Below are 16,203 nucleotides of genomic sequence, written 5' to 3' on the forward strand. Positions count from 1 at the left end.
TTATAACTGGGTTTCCATTTGAGCTCTTGATATTCATACAAGTGGTTCTCTTTTCTCCAAAGGTCTCTTTAATTTTACTGTAGGCGGTATCTATCTTACCCCTGGTGTGATAAGCCTCTACATCCTTACATTTGTCCTCTATCCATCCCTGCTTAGCCATTTTGCACTTCCTGTCGATCTCATTTTTGAGACTTTTGTATTCCTTTTTGCTTGCTTCATTTACTGCATTTTTGTATTTTCTCCTTTCATCAATTAAATTCAATATTTCTTCTGTTATCCAAGGATTTCTACTAGCCCTCGTCTTTTTACCTACTTGACTCTCTGCTGCCTTCACTACTTGATCCCTCAAAGCTACTCATTCTTCTCCTACTGTATTTCTTTCCCCCATTCTTGTCAATCGTTCCCTAATGCTCTGCCTGAGGCTCTATACAACCTGTGGTTCTTTCAGTTTATCCAGGTCCCATCTCCTTAAATTCCCATCTTTTTGCAGTTTCTTCAGTTTTAATCTACAGCTCATAACCAATAGATTGTGGTCAGAGTCCACATTGCCCCTGGAAATGTCTTTCAATTTAAAACCTGATTCCTGAATCTCTGTCTAGCCATTATATAATCTATCTGATACGTTCTAGTATTTCCAGGCTTCTTCCATGTATACAACCTTCTTTTATGATTCTTGAACCAAGTGTTAGCTATGATTAAGTTATGCTCTGTGCAAAATTCTACCAGACGCCTTCCTCTTTCATTTCTTAGCCTCAATCCATATTCACCTACTACGTTTGCTTCTCTCCCTTTTCCTACTATCGAATTCCAGTCACCCATGACTACTAAATTTTCGTCTGCCTTCACTACCTGAATAATTTCTTTTATCTCACCACACATTTCATCAATTTCTACCTCATCTGCAAAGCTAGTAGGCATACAATCTTGTACTACTGTAGTATGCGTGGGCTTCGTGTCTATCTTGGCCACAATAATACGTTCAATATGCTGTTTGTAGTAGCTTATCCGCACTCCTATTTTTTATTCATTATTAAACCTATTCTTGCTTTACCCCTATTTGATTTTGTGTTTATAACCCCGTAGGCACCTGACCAGAAGTCTTGCTCCTCCTGCCACTGAACTTCATTAATTCCCACTACATCTAACTTTAACCTATCCATTTCCCTTTTAAAATTTTCTAAGCTACCTGCCCGATTAAGGGATCTGACATTCCACGCTCCGATCCGTAGAACGCCAGTTTTCTTTCTCCTAATAACAACATCCTCCTGAGTAGTCCCCGCTCGGAGATCCGAATGGGGGAGTATTTTACCTCCGGAATATTTTACCCAAGAGGACGCCGTCATCATTTAACCATACAGTAAAGTTGCATGCCCTCGGGAAAAATTACGGCTGTAGTTTCCCCTTGCTTTCAGCCATTCGCAGTACCAGCACAGCAAGGCCGTTTTGGTTTTTGTTACAAGACCAGATCAGTCAATCATCCAGACTGTTGCCCCTGCAACTACTGAAAAGGCCCCTTTTCAGGAACCATACGTTTGTCTGGCCTCTCATCAGATACCCCTCCGTTGTGTTTGCACCTACGGGACGGCCATCTGTATCGCTGAAGCACCACGCAATCCTCCCCACCAATGGTAAGGTCCATGGTTCATGGGGGGGGGGGGGGGGGGTTGGTGTATTGATATATTCCAATGAAATTTTCTCGATAAGCAAAATTACTCAGCATTGCGAAGAATACGAAGCTTCAAGTAACTTAAAGATGATGACGAGAAAATACATGCCAATGAGGATGACACCTAATGGAGGAAATCAGTTGATCAATCTGGTATTTCAATTTGAAAGGGAACTTTCCTATTTAACATGTCGATTTTCAAGGAGTTTTGGCTATAATTGTGAATGAAGTTGCGAATCTGATAAGTGTACTCAACATCAGGTCTTTGCTAGTCACTGTTTTGAGAAAAAAGATATTAGAGTAAGTCAGGCAGTAGCAGTGTGGACACGTATGTGGTTTGAAAAGGATGGAAGCCGGCCTGCTGTGTAGTGAAGGCAGCATTATTTAAAAACATTTTGTAATAATATGTTTTGGTGACAAATAATGAGCAAGGGGGATTGTGTTGTGGAGGAATTATGTGAGCCAACGTGTTAGGTAATGCATTTTCCCTTGTCCAGCGTTATTTATTTTGCTACCCAAATAGCATAATTTGTTTCCCAGTAATACGTTTAGTGCTTCATCTCGTAATCCAATTCTCTCAGCATCGCCTGTTTTAATTAGATTAGCTTTCAGCATTCTAGTTTAAATTTCGTTCATGTTCATCTTATATTCTCCTTACAAGACACTGTACATTCCGTTCGACATATCTTCCAACTTCATTGTCGTCTCTCACAGAATTAAAAAGTCATTGTCAGAAGTTATTTTCTTTCGTTTATTGTCTTTATTGTGTGGCGGTGCGGACAGTAGGAAGGAAGTCAGGGATCGATTGTCTAATAAGAGAAGATTTGCGGGTCTAATTCTGCTGCGTAATTATGACGTCAATCTCCACTCGAAATACGATACGATCAAGCTGCAGTCACTAGAACATGATCAGCTCTATTCACCAAGGCTGACCCTGATACAAACGCCTGATACAAGTCGTATGTTTAGAGGATCACCCGCGATGATCTGAAATCCTGCTGAATTTTGTAATATATTGTCTTTTTAGTCGTGTATATTACGCAACGAAATTTCCTTCATTTTATGTGCATAGTGTAAAGAAAATTGCGTTTTAAGCGTTTCCTTACTGATTATCATCATCGCAGTTATCTTTTATCATAATAATGAGCTACTTATTATTTACAAGTAACTAAATACACGCATGTGAAACGGTAAACTAAAAGGTAAAAAATAAACATGAATCTAAACCGTAAAAAACAATTAAAAAATAAAACAAATATAAGTAAAATAAGTAATTAGCATAGATATGAATATTTTAATATTTTAATTAGGTATGCTGAAAAAACGCTGACGGCACATTGTGTACAGCTTATTTTCCAAACATGGTATTTCAGATAAAAGCCTTATTACACACGGATGTTGTAACAAAAGTTTTCATTTTTCAAAATCAGTTGATGGTGGGGTAATTTGGAAAATTTCAAATTATTATAAAAGTTGGTTTTACAGTTTTCAAGAACGTTAGTTACACATCAACTACTATATTGAAAACATTTCTTATACACCATCGTTTCGAAGATATTCCGTCTAAACCCAAAATGTCAAATTACCTTTTGGGGTGTGCTTTACACCTTCAAAGTGAAACTGGACACAAATAAAAAAAAAACACATTGCTCTATTTTGCCCCATTGCACTATCTTGCTCCCTCTATACACCCGTGAAAATCGTTTATTGACCGTTTGGAATGTTCCCTTGAGAGTTGAGTTACAAATTGCAACAATTGGTACATTTATTTAAATGAGAAATTCTTCAGTATAACAAATCACAGTGAGAATCTTGAAATATAATCTGAGTTCAAGTAAATAACAACTTAAACAGAGACAAGACCAAATGCAGCAGCACGTCCAAAAGAAAAACTCACAAACCACGTAATTCACTCTCTTAAGAATTTAAAAACAACGATTGTTGAAACACCGTGTGTTAACAGCCAGAGCATTTCTACAAATACAGTTTATTGTAGTAAAGATAATGTGGAAACATTAATTCAAAATGATAAAGGGAGCTGACAAGTGTATAACACAGCCATATAAATCAAATATTTAAGAAAGGTAGCTTCATTTCCAGAATGAATTTTGATGGTTCCTGCTTTGAATCCCAGACAGTCTTGCTCAAACTTCCCTGCTGTTAACATCCACCCGTTTTCTTTACGCAAGGACTGGGTACACCACAATTGTGGGTAAACCATCAGTCCTGATCTGCACATGTAGCTTACGTCACAATTAACCACTAGTCAAATGTTCATCTGAAACAGTTCAGTGTTAGCAGTAAGAAACAACAAAATGTTAACAGTATCTTCAGCTTAAATGAACTGAAACTGAAATTGCTTCTGGAAAGTTGTACCCATTAATAAGTAAGGAAAACTTCATACAATACGGAATGTAATCTGACTGATATCGACCAGTTCATCTAACAAACAGGTTGCAGATAGTTTCCAGTGAACTAAAGGAGTACAATCACAGAGGCCAACTGAGGGCATAATAAGTAAAAATCGGCTTGCAGTACCTGAACGAAGCACGATCTTTCAGTGCACGTACCCTTCACATTTATTTGAGGGTCATGCCATAAAGCACCGTTTCCATAATTTCATAAATCACAGCCACACCTTTCTCTCCACACCAGCGAGCCACACTTTACAGAAAGCGGAGTATTCTGTCCGATAGGACAACGGACTGCTACCACTGCTGATGTCCATCGCTTTGCGCTCCCCACAGTCGAGAGTCCCAAACTCGGCTCTCAGGGAACCTCCTCCACAGTGCTCGAGTCCACAATATAGCGCCCTGCCCCCAGAAGGAGCGTGCACTACCTCTGGTCAGTGAGACCTAAAGTGGTGGCAACCTTGGTAGGTAACTACCATAGTGCCAACCTTGGCACAATTATTTATTTTCCAAATTTCCCTTCGGTTTCATTTACAGTTTTGTCAGTGAACAGGCTGAATAACAAGGGAATAGGCTACAGCTCTGTCTCGTCTCCTCAAGTACTGTCTCCTTTTCACATCTTTCGACTTTTTTAACCTCTGTGAGGTTTCTGTGCAATCTGTTGCTTGTCTCTACCTGATCCCTGATAACTTTCAGGATACCAGAAGGTGTATGCAACATTGTCGATCATTTTTTCCACATCTTCAAATGCCACAGATGTGGACTTCTACAGAGCATGTGTAATAACAACAACATCCTCCGCTGCTGCTGATGTCTAACAATATCGGACAACGCTGGGTATCTTTCGGCGCTGTATATCGGTCCGTTAGGTAATGACGAGCTTTGGGGCCCACCCCCCGCTGTGAGGAACGGAACGCCTTCCCTCGAACAACGGGCTCGCCGGCACGTGACACGAGACGCCCCTGCTGTTGAAGCGACAGCAGGGCGGCCGCGTCTCCCCGGGGAAATGTCGGCAGGAAACCACTCGCAGAAATGACAACTCCCGCGTCAGCCCGGCCGGACGAGTTGTCAGCTGAAGAAAGGCGGCCTCTTGACTTTCCTCGCATTCCACCTGTTACTGTCTCTTTCAGAAATGAAATGACGGGGGCGGGCGCGCGCCTCAGAACGTGCCGACGCTGGCTGCTAAGTTAACTGTCGGAATTCTCTTTGCAGACACTCCTTTCGAGCTGTCGTATACTGTTACTTGAGGGACAAACGGTATTTCTGGGCGCGAACTGGTCGAGAGAGTTGATGTGACTGGGAAACATAGTTTTTCTGCACCTGCTGGGTTTTTCAGCAAGGAACAGACACAAATAAGATTTGACTGTATGGACGGAAAACACACATAAACATTAGTTCTGTTCGCAACAGTTTTCCAGATATGTATTTTTAACTAACGGCGTTTGCTGTGTCGGTCACTCTAATGTGAACACGATTTGTAAAGCCGGCCGCGGTGGTCTAGCTGTTCTAGGTGCGCAGTCCGGAACCGCGCTACTGCTACGGTCGCAGGTTCGAATCCTGCCTCGGGCATGGATGTGTGTGATGTCCTTAGGTTAGTTAGGTTTAAGTAGTTCTAAGTTCTAGGGGACTGATGACCACAGATGTTAAGTCCCATAGTGCTCAGAGCTATTTGAACGATTTGTAGACAGCAGAAAATCGTCAGAATTTTAAAGGCAGTAAGCTCTGCCGAATCTAAGCCGCAATATTTAAAGATTGCTATTTTGACAATGAGAAACTGCATGCACAAGAAACATAACTGAAGTTTTCCACATACGTGAAAGAAATCTATTTTGGTTACTGGGTTGGCCTCAGCAGTGTTGTTCCATGGTCTTAATTAAACTGCGTTATTTACAGATTGAAGGCCACCAGTAAAAAATTCCATATTAGATGAACAAGTATCTCATATTTTAAACCATAGCATGTAAGTTAATGAAAAATCTAGACACTTGCTCCTGTCCATCTAAACGGGCTACAAAATACAGTAGAGTTAACTTGACTTCTTTGAACAAGACTTTAAAGTAAGAAATAACAGAGAAGAACCCAAGAAGTGCCGGTCTTTGAATTTACTATAAGTACCGCACCCGTTCTGGAGGCTCCACTAGTTGTACCACGGGAACCAATGAGAACGGAAGAATTTTCTTCTCCTAAACACACGTCCTCTCCGTCGTCACGAACTACGTAAGGAGACGGTTTTTGTTTCCTACTACAGAAGTCCCCCCCCAATGAACCATGGACCTTGCCGTTGGTGGGGAGGCTTGCGTGCCTCAGCGATACAGATAGCCGTACCGTAGGTACAACCACAACGGAGGGGTATCTGTTGAGAGGCCAGACAAACGTGTGGTTCCTGAAGAGGGGCAGCAGCCTTTTCAGTAGTTGCAAGGGCAACAGTCTGGATGATTGACTGATCTGGCCTTGTAACAATAACCAACACGGCCTTGCTGTGCTGGTACTGCGAACGGCTGAAAGCAAGGGGAAACTACGGCCGTAATTTTTCCCGAGGGCATGCAGCTTTACTGTATGGTTAAATGATGACGGCGTCCTCTTGGGTAAAATATTCCGGAGGTAAAATACTCCCCCATTCGGATCTCCGAGCGGGGACTACTCAGGAGGATGTTGTTATTAGGAGAAAGAAAACTGGTGTTCTACGGATCGGAGCGTGGAATGTCAGATCCCTTAATCGGGCAGGTAGGTTAGAAAATTTAAAAAGGGAAATGGATAGGTTAAAGTTAGATATAGTGGGAATTAGTGAAGTTCGGTGGCAGGAGGAACAAGACTTTTGGTCAGGTGACTACAGGGTTATAAACACAAAGTCAAATAGGGGTAATGCAGGAGTAGGCTTAATAATGAATAGGAAAATAGGAATGCGGGTAAGCTACTACAAACAGCATAGTGAACGTATTATTGTGGCCAAGATAGATACGAAGCCCACACCTACTACAGTAGTACAAGTTTATATGCCAACTAGCTCTGCAGATGACGAAGAAATTGAAGAAATGTATGATGAAATAAAAGAAATTATTCAGATAGTGAAGGGAGACGAAAATTTAATAGTCATGGGTGACTGGAATTCGAGTGTAGGAAAAGGGAGAGAAGGAAACGTAGTAGGTGAATATGGACTGGGGCTAAGAAATGAAAGAGGAAGCCGCCTGGTAGAATTTTGCACAGAGCACAACTTAATCATAGCTAACACTTGGTTTAAGAATCATGATAGAAGGTTGTATACATGGAAGAACCCTGGAGATACTAAAAGGTATCAGATAGATTATATAATGGTAAGACAGAGATTTAGGAACCAGGTTTTAAATTGTAAGACATTTCCAGGGGCAGATGTGGACTCTGACCACAATCTATTGGTGATGACCTGTAGATTAAAACTGAAGAAACTGCAAAAAGGTGGGAATTTCAGGAGATGGGACCTGGATAAACTGAAAGACCCAGAGGTTGTACAGAGTTTCAGGGAGAGAATAAGGGAACAATTGACAGGAATGGGGGAAAGAAATACAGTAGAAGAAGAATGGGTAGCTTTGAGGGATGAAGTAGTGAAGGCAGCAGAGGATCATGTAGGTAAAAAGACGAGGGCTAGTAGAAATCCTTGGGTAACAGAAGAAATACTGAATTTAATTGATGAAAGGAGAAAATATAAAATTGCAGTAAATGAAGCAGGCAAAAAGGAATACAAACGTCTCAAAAATGAGATCGACAGGAAGTGCAAAATTTCTAAGCAGACATGGCTAGAGGACAAATGTAAGGATGTAGAGGCTTATCTCACGAGGGGTAAGATAGATACTGCCTACAGAAAAATTAAAGAGACCTTTGGAGGTAAGAGAACCACTTGTATGAACATCAAGGGCTCAGATGGAAACCCAGTTCTAAGCAAAGAAGGGAAAGCAGAAAGGTGGAAGGAGTATATAGAGGGTCTATACAAGGGCGATGCACTTGAGGACAATATTATGGAAATGGAAGAGGATGTAGATGAAGATGAAATGGGAGATACGATACTGCGTGAAGAGTTTGACAGAGCACTGAAAGACCTGAGTCGAAACAAGGCCCCCGGAGTAGACAACATTCCATTGGAACTACTGACGGCCTTGGGAGAGCCAGTCCTGACAAAACTCTACCATCTGGTGAGCAAGATGTATGAAACAGGCGAAATACCCTCAGACTTCAAGAAGAATATAATAATTCCAATCCCAAAGAAAGCAGGTGTTGACAGATGTGAAAATTACCGAACAATCAGTTTAATAAGCCACAGTTGCAAAATACTAACACGAATTCTTTACAGACGAATGGAAAAACTAGTAGAAGTCGATCTCGGGGAAGATCAGTTTGGATTCCGTAGAAATACTGGAACACGTGAGGCAATACTGACCTTACGACTTATCTTAGAAGAAAGATTAAGGAAAGACAAACCTACGTTTCTAGCATTTGTAGACTTAGAGAAAGCTTTTGACAATGTTGACTGGAATACTCTCTTTCAAATTCTGAAGGTGGCAGGGGTAAAATACAGGGAGCGAAAGGCTATTTACAATTTGTACAGAAACCAGATGGCAGTTATAAGAGTCGAGGGACATGAAAGGGAAGCAGTGATTGGGAAGGGAGTAAGACAGGGTTGTAGCCTCTCCCCGATGTTATTCAATCTGTATATTGAGCAAGCAGTAAAGGAAACAAAAGAAAAATTCGGAGTAGGTATTAAAATCCATGGAGAAGAAATAAAAACGTTGAGGTTCGCCGATGACATTGTAATTCTGTCGGAGACAGCAATGGACTTGGAAGAGCAGTTGAACGGAATGGATGGTGTCTTGAAGGGAGGATATAAGATGAACATCAACAAAAGCAAAACGAGGATAATGGAATGTAGTCGAATTAAGTCGGGTGATGTTGAGGGTATTAGATTAGGAAATGAGACACTTAAAGTAGTAAAGGAGGTTTGCTATTTGGGGAGCAAAATAACTGATGATGGTCGAAGTAGAGAGGATATAAAATGTAGACTGGCAATGGCAAGGAAAGCGTTTCTAAAGAAGAGAAATTTGTTAACATCGAGTATAGATTTAAGCGTCAGGAAATCATTTCTGAAAGTATTTGTATGGAGTGTAGCCATGTATGGAAGTGAAACATGGACAGTAAATAGTTTGGACAAGAAGAGAATAGAAGCTTTCGAAATGTGGTGCTACAGAAGAATGCTGAAGATTAGATGGGTAGATCACATAACTAATGAGGAAGTATTGAATAGGATTGGGGAAAAGAGAAGTTTGTGGCACAACTTGACCAGAAGAAGGGATCGGTTGGTAGGACATGTTCTGAGGCATCAAGGGATCACCAATTTAGTATTGGAGGGCAGCGTGGAGGGTAAAAATCGTAGGGGGAGACCTAGAGATGAATACACTAAGCAGATTCAGAAGGATGTAGGTTGCAGTAGGTACTGGGAGATGAAGAAGCTTGCACAGGATAGAGTAGCATGGAGAGCTGCATCAAACCAGTCTCAGGACTGAAGACCACAACAACAACAACTACAGAAGTAGTACGAAATTCTTCTTAAATTATAATTATATATATATATATATATATATATATATATATATATATATATATATATATATATATATATATATATATTGGGGGGGGGGGTGAAGTTTATTTTTCGAGTGATTCTGGTCTGTCAACTTAAAATTTACACCCTGTATATATACAGGGTGGTCCATTGATCGTGACCGGGCCAAATATTTCACGAAATAAGCGACAAACGAAAAAACTACAAAGAACGAAACTAGTCTACCTTGAAGGGGGAAACCAGATGGCGCTATGGTTGGCCCGCTAGATGGCGCTGCCATAGGTCAAACGGATATCAAATGCGTTTGTTTAAGTAGGAACCCCCATATTTTATTACATATTCGTGTAGTACGTAAAGAAATATGAATGTTTTAGTTAGACCACTTTCTCGCTTTGTGATAGATGGCCCTATAATAGTCACAAATGAATGGCTGACAATTTTAGACGAACAGTTGGTAACAAGTAGGTTTTTTAAATTAAAGTACTGAACGTAGGTACGTTTGAACTTTTTATTTCGGTTGTTCGAATGTGATACATGTACCTTTGTGAACTTATCATTTCTGAGAACGGATGCTGTTACATCGTGATTACCTGTAAATATCACATTAATGCAATAAATGCTCAAAATGGTGTCCGTCAACCTCAATGCATTTGGCAATACGTGTAACGACATTCCTCTCAACAGCGAGTAGTTCGCCTTCCGTAATGTTCGCACATTCATTGACAATGGGCTGACGCATGTTGTCAGGCGTTGTCGGTGGATCACGATAGCAAATATCCTTCTACTTTCCCCACAGAAAGATATCTGGGGACGTCAGATCCGGTGAACGTGCCGGCCATGGTAAGGTGATTCGACGACCAATCCACCATTCATGAAATATGCTATTCAATACCGCTTCCACTGCACGCGAGCTATGTGCCGGACTTCCATCATGTTGGAAGTACATCGCCATTCTGTCATGCAGTGAAACATCTTGTAGTAACATCGGTAGAACATTACGTAGGAAATCAGCATACGTTGCACCATTTAGATTGCCATCGATAAAATGGAGGCTAATTATCTTTCCTCCCATAATGCCTACTTGGGCATCATCATTTGTTGCAGGTCGTGGTTGACGTTCCACGTGTGGCTGAACACTTCCTGTTTCCTTAAATACCATAACTATCCGGCGGACGGTCCGGACACTTGGATGATGTCGTCCAGGATACCGAGCAGCATACATAGCACACGCCCATTGAGCATTTTGATCACAATAGCCATACATCAACACGATATCGACCTTTTCCGCAATTAGTAAACGGTCCATTTTAACATGGGTAATGTATCACGAAGCAAATACCGTCCGCACTCGCGGAATGTTACGTAATACCACGTTTGTGACTATTACAGCGCCTTCTATCACAAAGCGAAAAAAGTGGTCCAACTAAAACATTCGTGTTTTTTTACGTACTACACGAATATGTAATAAAACATGGGGGTTCCTATTTTAAAAATCGCAGTTGATATCCGTTTGACCTATGGCAGCGCCATCTAGCGGGCCAACCATAGCGCCATCTGGTTTCCCCCTTCAAGCTAGACGAGTTTCGTTCTTTGGAGTTTTTTCATTTGATGCTTATTTCGTGAGGTATTTGGACTGGTCATTACCAATGGACCACTCTGTATACAAGGGTGGCGGAATAATTTTAGCACCAACAAATGTCCCCCTCGAAAATAATCAACTTTGGATTCTACACATTATTTCGTGTGAAGCTTATTTTTCGAGTTATTCTGGTTTGTTAACTTAAAATTTACACCCTGTATATATGTGTGTGTCCCATTTATCTTGACCAACCTAAATAACTGTTTGTCCAGATGAAAATTACAAAATTTTCCAAGTAAATGTTCCTTAGCCGTCAGGGGGACATAATTCAACATGATTGACTTCGTTGTAGCTTTGTTTTTTACAAAGATATGAACAGTGGTATGACTTTTCTAACGGTACCCTGTATTTTTTATTCGGTAATTCATTTCCTCTCCTAAAGACCTATTCAAAAGTGTATCACAGTGTACCATTCATTGAAACACAACATTATTAATCACATAACACAACACTGAATTTGACGCTCTCAGCGCTTGGTGCAGGTACTCGGGGTGATGAAACACATCCACTTGCTGCAGTTGACAGAGGATATAGAACACCTTTGGGATATTTTGGAACGCCGACTTCGTACCAGGCCTGACCGACCGACATCGATACCTCTGCTCAGTGCAGCACTCCGTGAAGAATGGGCTGCCATCCCACAAGAAACCTTCCAGCACCTGATTGAACTTATGCCTGCGAGAGTGGAAGCTGTTATCAAGACTAAGGGTGGGATAACACCACACTGGATTGCAGCGTTACTGATGGAGGACGCCACGAATTTGTAAGTCATTTTCAGCCAGGTGTTCGGGTACTTTTGATCACATAGTGTATATGTTGAATGGCTAGTGTCTATGTTGGCAAGTATTTGACCTGCGTTTTAGATGATGGATTAAAGCGTTCTGTCCTGCTTTGTTGAGATTGTCCCTCAGTTTTTGTAGTGTTCCAATTCGTCAGCAACTTTCATTCGGTGATGGCTTCTGTGTATGCAGATATAAGTAAAAAAATCTTGAAATTGATTCATGCCTCATAATTAGGAAATAAAATCTGCTTCGAAAATTGTTAATCCCTGTAGCATGAGTTCACATGATTTCATTGATGTTATTATTTCCTGCTCAGTTATAAAGGATATTATCGGTATTTCTACATGACAGAATGTACAGAGTTGTCTTGCAACCCTTGTCTTTGCCAGCATCTTTGCACAGACTGAATGTAATTATCGACATATCGTCACGTCGAAACCAAAATCAAGTCCAAATCCGAAAGCAGGGTCGTCAGTGAAGTATAAAGGAACTAGAAGGAAGTTTACTCTGAAGTAGCAAAAAGTCAAAGGATACTTTCAAATATCGTGTCGGACCCTCTTCTACCCGGGAAGTGCAGCAACTCGACGTGGGATGGACTTGACAAGTGGCTGAAAGACCCCGGCCGAAATATTGAACCATGCTGCCTCAATAGCGAGCCATAACTGAGAAATCGTTGCCGATACAGGATGTTGTGCATGAGCTGACCTCTCGATTACGTCCCACAAATGTTTGATAGGATACATATCGGGCAACCTGGGTGGCCAAATCATTCGCTCCAATTCTCCAATCGCGAACAACTGTTGCACGGTGACATGACATCGTTGTCTGGGAACATTAACTCCACGAATGGTTGGCAATGGTCTCCAAGTAGCCGAGCATAAGCATTTCCGGTGAATGATCGATTTAGTTGCACCGGAGGACCTAACTGATTACCACTAGCTTGCACAACTTGGTTCCATGGCTTCGTGAGGTCTGTGCCGCACTCGAACCCTACCGTCAGCTCTTACCAACTGAAATCTCGACTCATCCGCCAAGTCAACGATTTTCCAGTCGTCTATTGTCCAATCGATACGTTCAGGAGCCTAGGAGAGGCGTTGCAGGCGATGCCGTGCTGTTAACAAGGCACTCGCGTCTGCCGTCTTCTGGCATAGACTATTAACACCATATTTCGCCACTCTGTCCTACCAGACACGTTCGTTGTACATCCCACATTGATTTTTGCGGTTTTTTCACGCATTGCATGCATTGCTACTGGTCTGTTACCACTGACGACTCTACTCGAACGTCGTTGCTCTAGGTCATAAACGGAAGACCGTCGGCCACTGCGTTGTCTGTGGTGAGAAGCAGTGCCTGAAATTTCGTACTCTCGGCACAATCTTGATGCTCTGGACCTCGGAATACTGAATTCCCTACCGCCATCTGTATTTGTACATACCGCTGCCCCAAGACTTTTGGCACCTCAGAATATTACTGACACCAATGTACAGCCTGAACGGAAGTGATCTCGTGGTTGGAGAGTGCAGTTATTTATACAAAAATGGAAGATTCCAGAATGTTAGTTCTTTTCAACCATCGAATATTCCAGATATACTAACATTACACATATATTTCCAGAACCTTTCAGAATTGATAATAACGGGATAATAAATGATTGTTGGTTGGGTTTGAACCGGTGACCAACAGCACGCTAGCTAGCGAACATAAGCCTCACCAAGACGTCTTAACGGTATCAACACCTGTACGGCATGAACGTCGTATTTGTGATCCACTCTGGTCAGATATAATTGACTTCCTCTCAAGACAGTTCTAATCAAATTCCATGCCTATGAGGTATCGCTTCAGTTGAGCGATTCGATTCTTGATTTCCTGTCGGAAAGGTCACAGGAAGTAATAATCGACGGAAAATCATCGGGTAAAACAAAAGTGATATCTGGCGTTCCACAAGGAAGTGTTACACGCCCTCTGCTGTTTCCAATCTCCATAAACGAGTTAAGAGACAATCTGAGCAGCCCTCTTAGATTACTTCCAGATGATACTGTCATTTACCGTCTAGTAAAGTCATCAGAAGATCAAAACCAATTGCAAAATGTCTTAGATACTATATCTGTGTGGTGTAGAACGTAGCAATTGCCTTTGTATAAGAAAAAGTGTGAGGTCATCCACACTAGAACGGAAAAAAGTCCCTTAAATTTCGTTCGCATCATAAATCAGACAAATGTAAAGACTAGAATGAGATTTTCACTCTGCAGCGGAGTGTGCGCTGATATGAAACTTCCTGGCAGATTAAAACTGTGTGCCCGACCGAGACTCGAACTCGGGACATTTGCCTTTCGCGGGCAAGTGCTCTACCAACTTTTTTTTTTTTTTTTTTTTTTTAATGAACCGCTGCAGGAGCAGGACGACGGGTAGGGCAGGGGTGGACACCCGAAGCCTGGCCATCCCGCCGCCACGCCCAAGCAACGTGTTCGAGTTCGAGGATCGAAGGATCAGGAAGAGGATGTAGTGGGTTTGTCGATGTTGTTTTATTTATTTATTTATTCTTTTTTTTAAGTTTTTTATAGATTTATTTTTGTTTCATTACAAAGAAAGATCCTACAACTGCCGTAGCCGTGCGTCCGAGTCGTCTTCTCGTCTGTTGGGAGGGGTTCCCCCCTATTCCGTCCGTAGAGGATCAATATGCTCCAGGATTCTTCTTCATTTTCAGCGTCTCATACCCGGAACGCCCCAGTGAGCAGGAGGATCCGCAAATAATGAACCTAAATAATTTGCGAAACGAGTTCTGTACTTCGGGTGGCGGCTGAAAGCTGCATGTGTCGTCATCAATAGGGACCAAAAGTCGAGTGTGCCTTTGGGAGCATCGCAAAATATGTAGTAAACGGCCATGCCTTTTAGCCAGTTAACGGCGTTCGTTCTGGTTGATAGAAAGTATACGCCGTCGGGGCGCAATACTTCATCAGGGGAGAGAGACTCCGGCAATCGCCGCAAGAGTAACGCCAGCATGCGCTGCGTCAGTAGCCAGCACTCGCTGGTCGCGGCACACGTCAGACGGTGTGCGTCCGAGTCAGCGACTGAGCATGTCGGACACAAGGGGTCGTCCGTCAGATGTATGGAATGTAGCCTCTGACGAGTAGCGAACTTCCCATTCACAACTACGTACCACAATGAACGCACCGTCGTAGGTAGAAAAGGCGTGTGTACCGCTCGCCACACCGTGTTCCAGGCAACTTCAGGATGTCTCTGGGTGACTGTATTTACAGGTTGCTGCTGTTGATAGATGCGATAATAGTCTTTTGTGCTGGGCTTCCGTGTCGTCGGAAGTTCTGACCGTAAGTAGCTGAAGTCAATCAAGAACTCTCTTATGTGGGTGAGTGCCGGTGAAATGTGTCCTACAGAAACCGGGGGATGCAGAGAGTGTGGTGCCACTTCCGCTATCAGGGTGCCCGTCAGAGTGGCGTGGGCAGAGGTCCACCTGCGACGCATAGTGTTGAGATAAAGCGATCGCGCACGGTTATATACATGAATTAAACCGATACCGCCCGCCCGCTGCGGCAGCGTCAGGGTGGCGTATCGGACTTTAAAAACCAGACCGGTGCTTACGAAACGGCAATATGCTGCTTGAAATCTGTCGGCCATCGTAGCCGTCAAGGGAAGGATATGCGCAAAATAGTTCAGTTTTGACACAAGATAGGTGTTGACATAACGTGTTCTGAGAAGCATATCCAAGCGACGCAGTTTGTTGTCCTGCAGCAGAGCACGTGTCTGGTGTAGGAGCCGGCGGTACGTAGCCGCCGCCGTGCGGCGGACATTGCTATAGAATTGCACTCCTAAACACTTGAGTACGGGCACCTTGTCAAAGGGCACCGCCGTTGTGTGGGAAAGCCCCCCTCCGACATCCATGTATTTTGTCTTCTTCACGTTGATGACGCTCCCAGCGACCGCCCCGTACTGGCGTAGCCACTGTAGCGCCATATGCATTTCATCCTCTGATCTGGCCAGGAACACCACGTCATCGGCGAATGCACCACAACGAAAGGTCTCGTCCCGCAAGGAGATACCAGTTAATCTTTGTCGGAGACCATGTAAAGCTGGTTCAAGCGCTGCAGCAAATAATATACCCG

The sequence above is a fragment of the Schistocerca cancellata genome, chromosome 2, assembly GCF_023864275.1.
Source record: "Schistocerca cancellata isolate TAMUIC-IGC-003103 chromosome 2, iqSchCanc2.1, whole genome shotgun sequence".
In the NCBI taxonomy this organism is placed as follows: domain Eukaryota; kingdom Metazoa; phylum Arthropoda; class Insecta; order Orthoptera; family Acrididae; genus Schistocerca; species Schistocerca cancellata.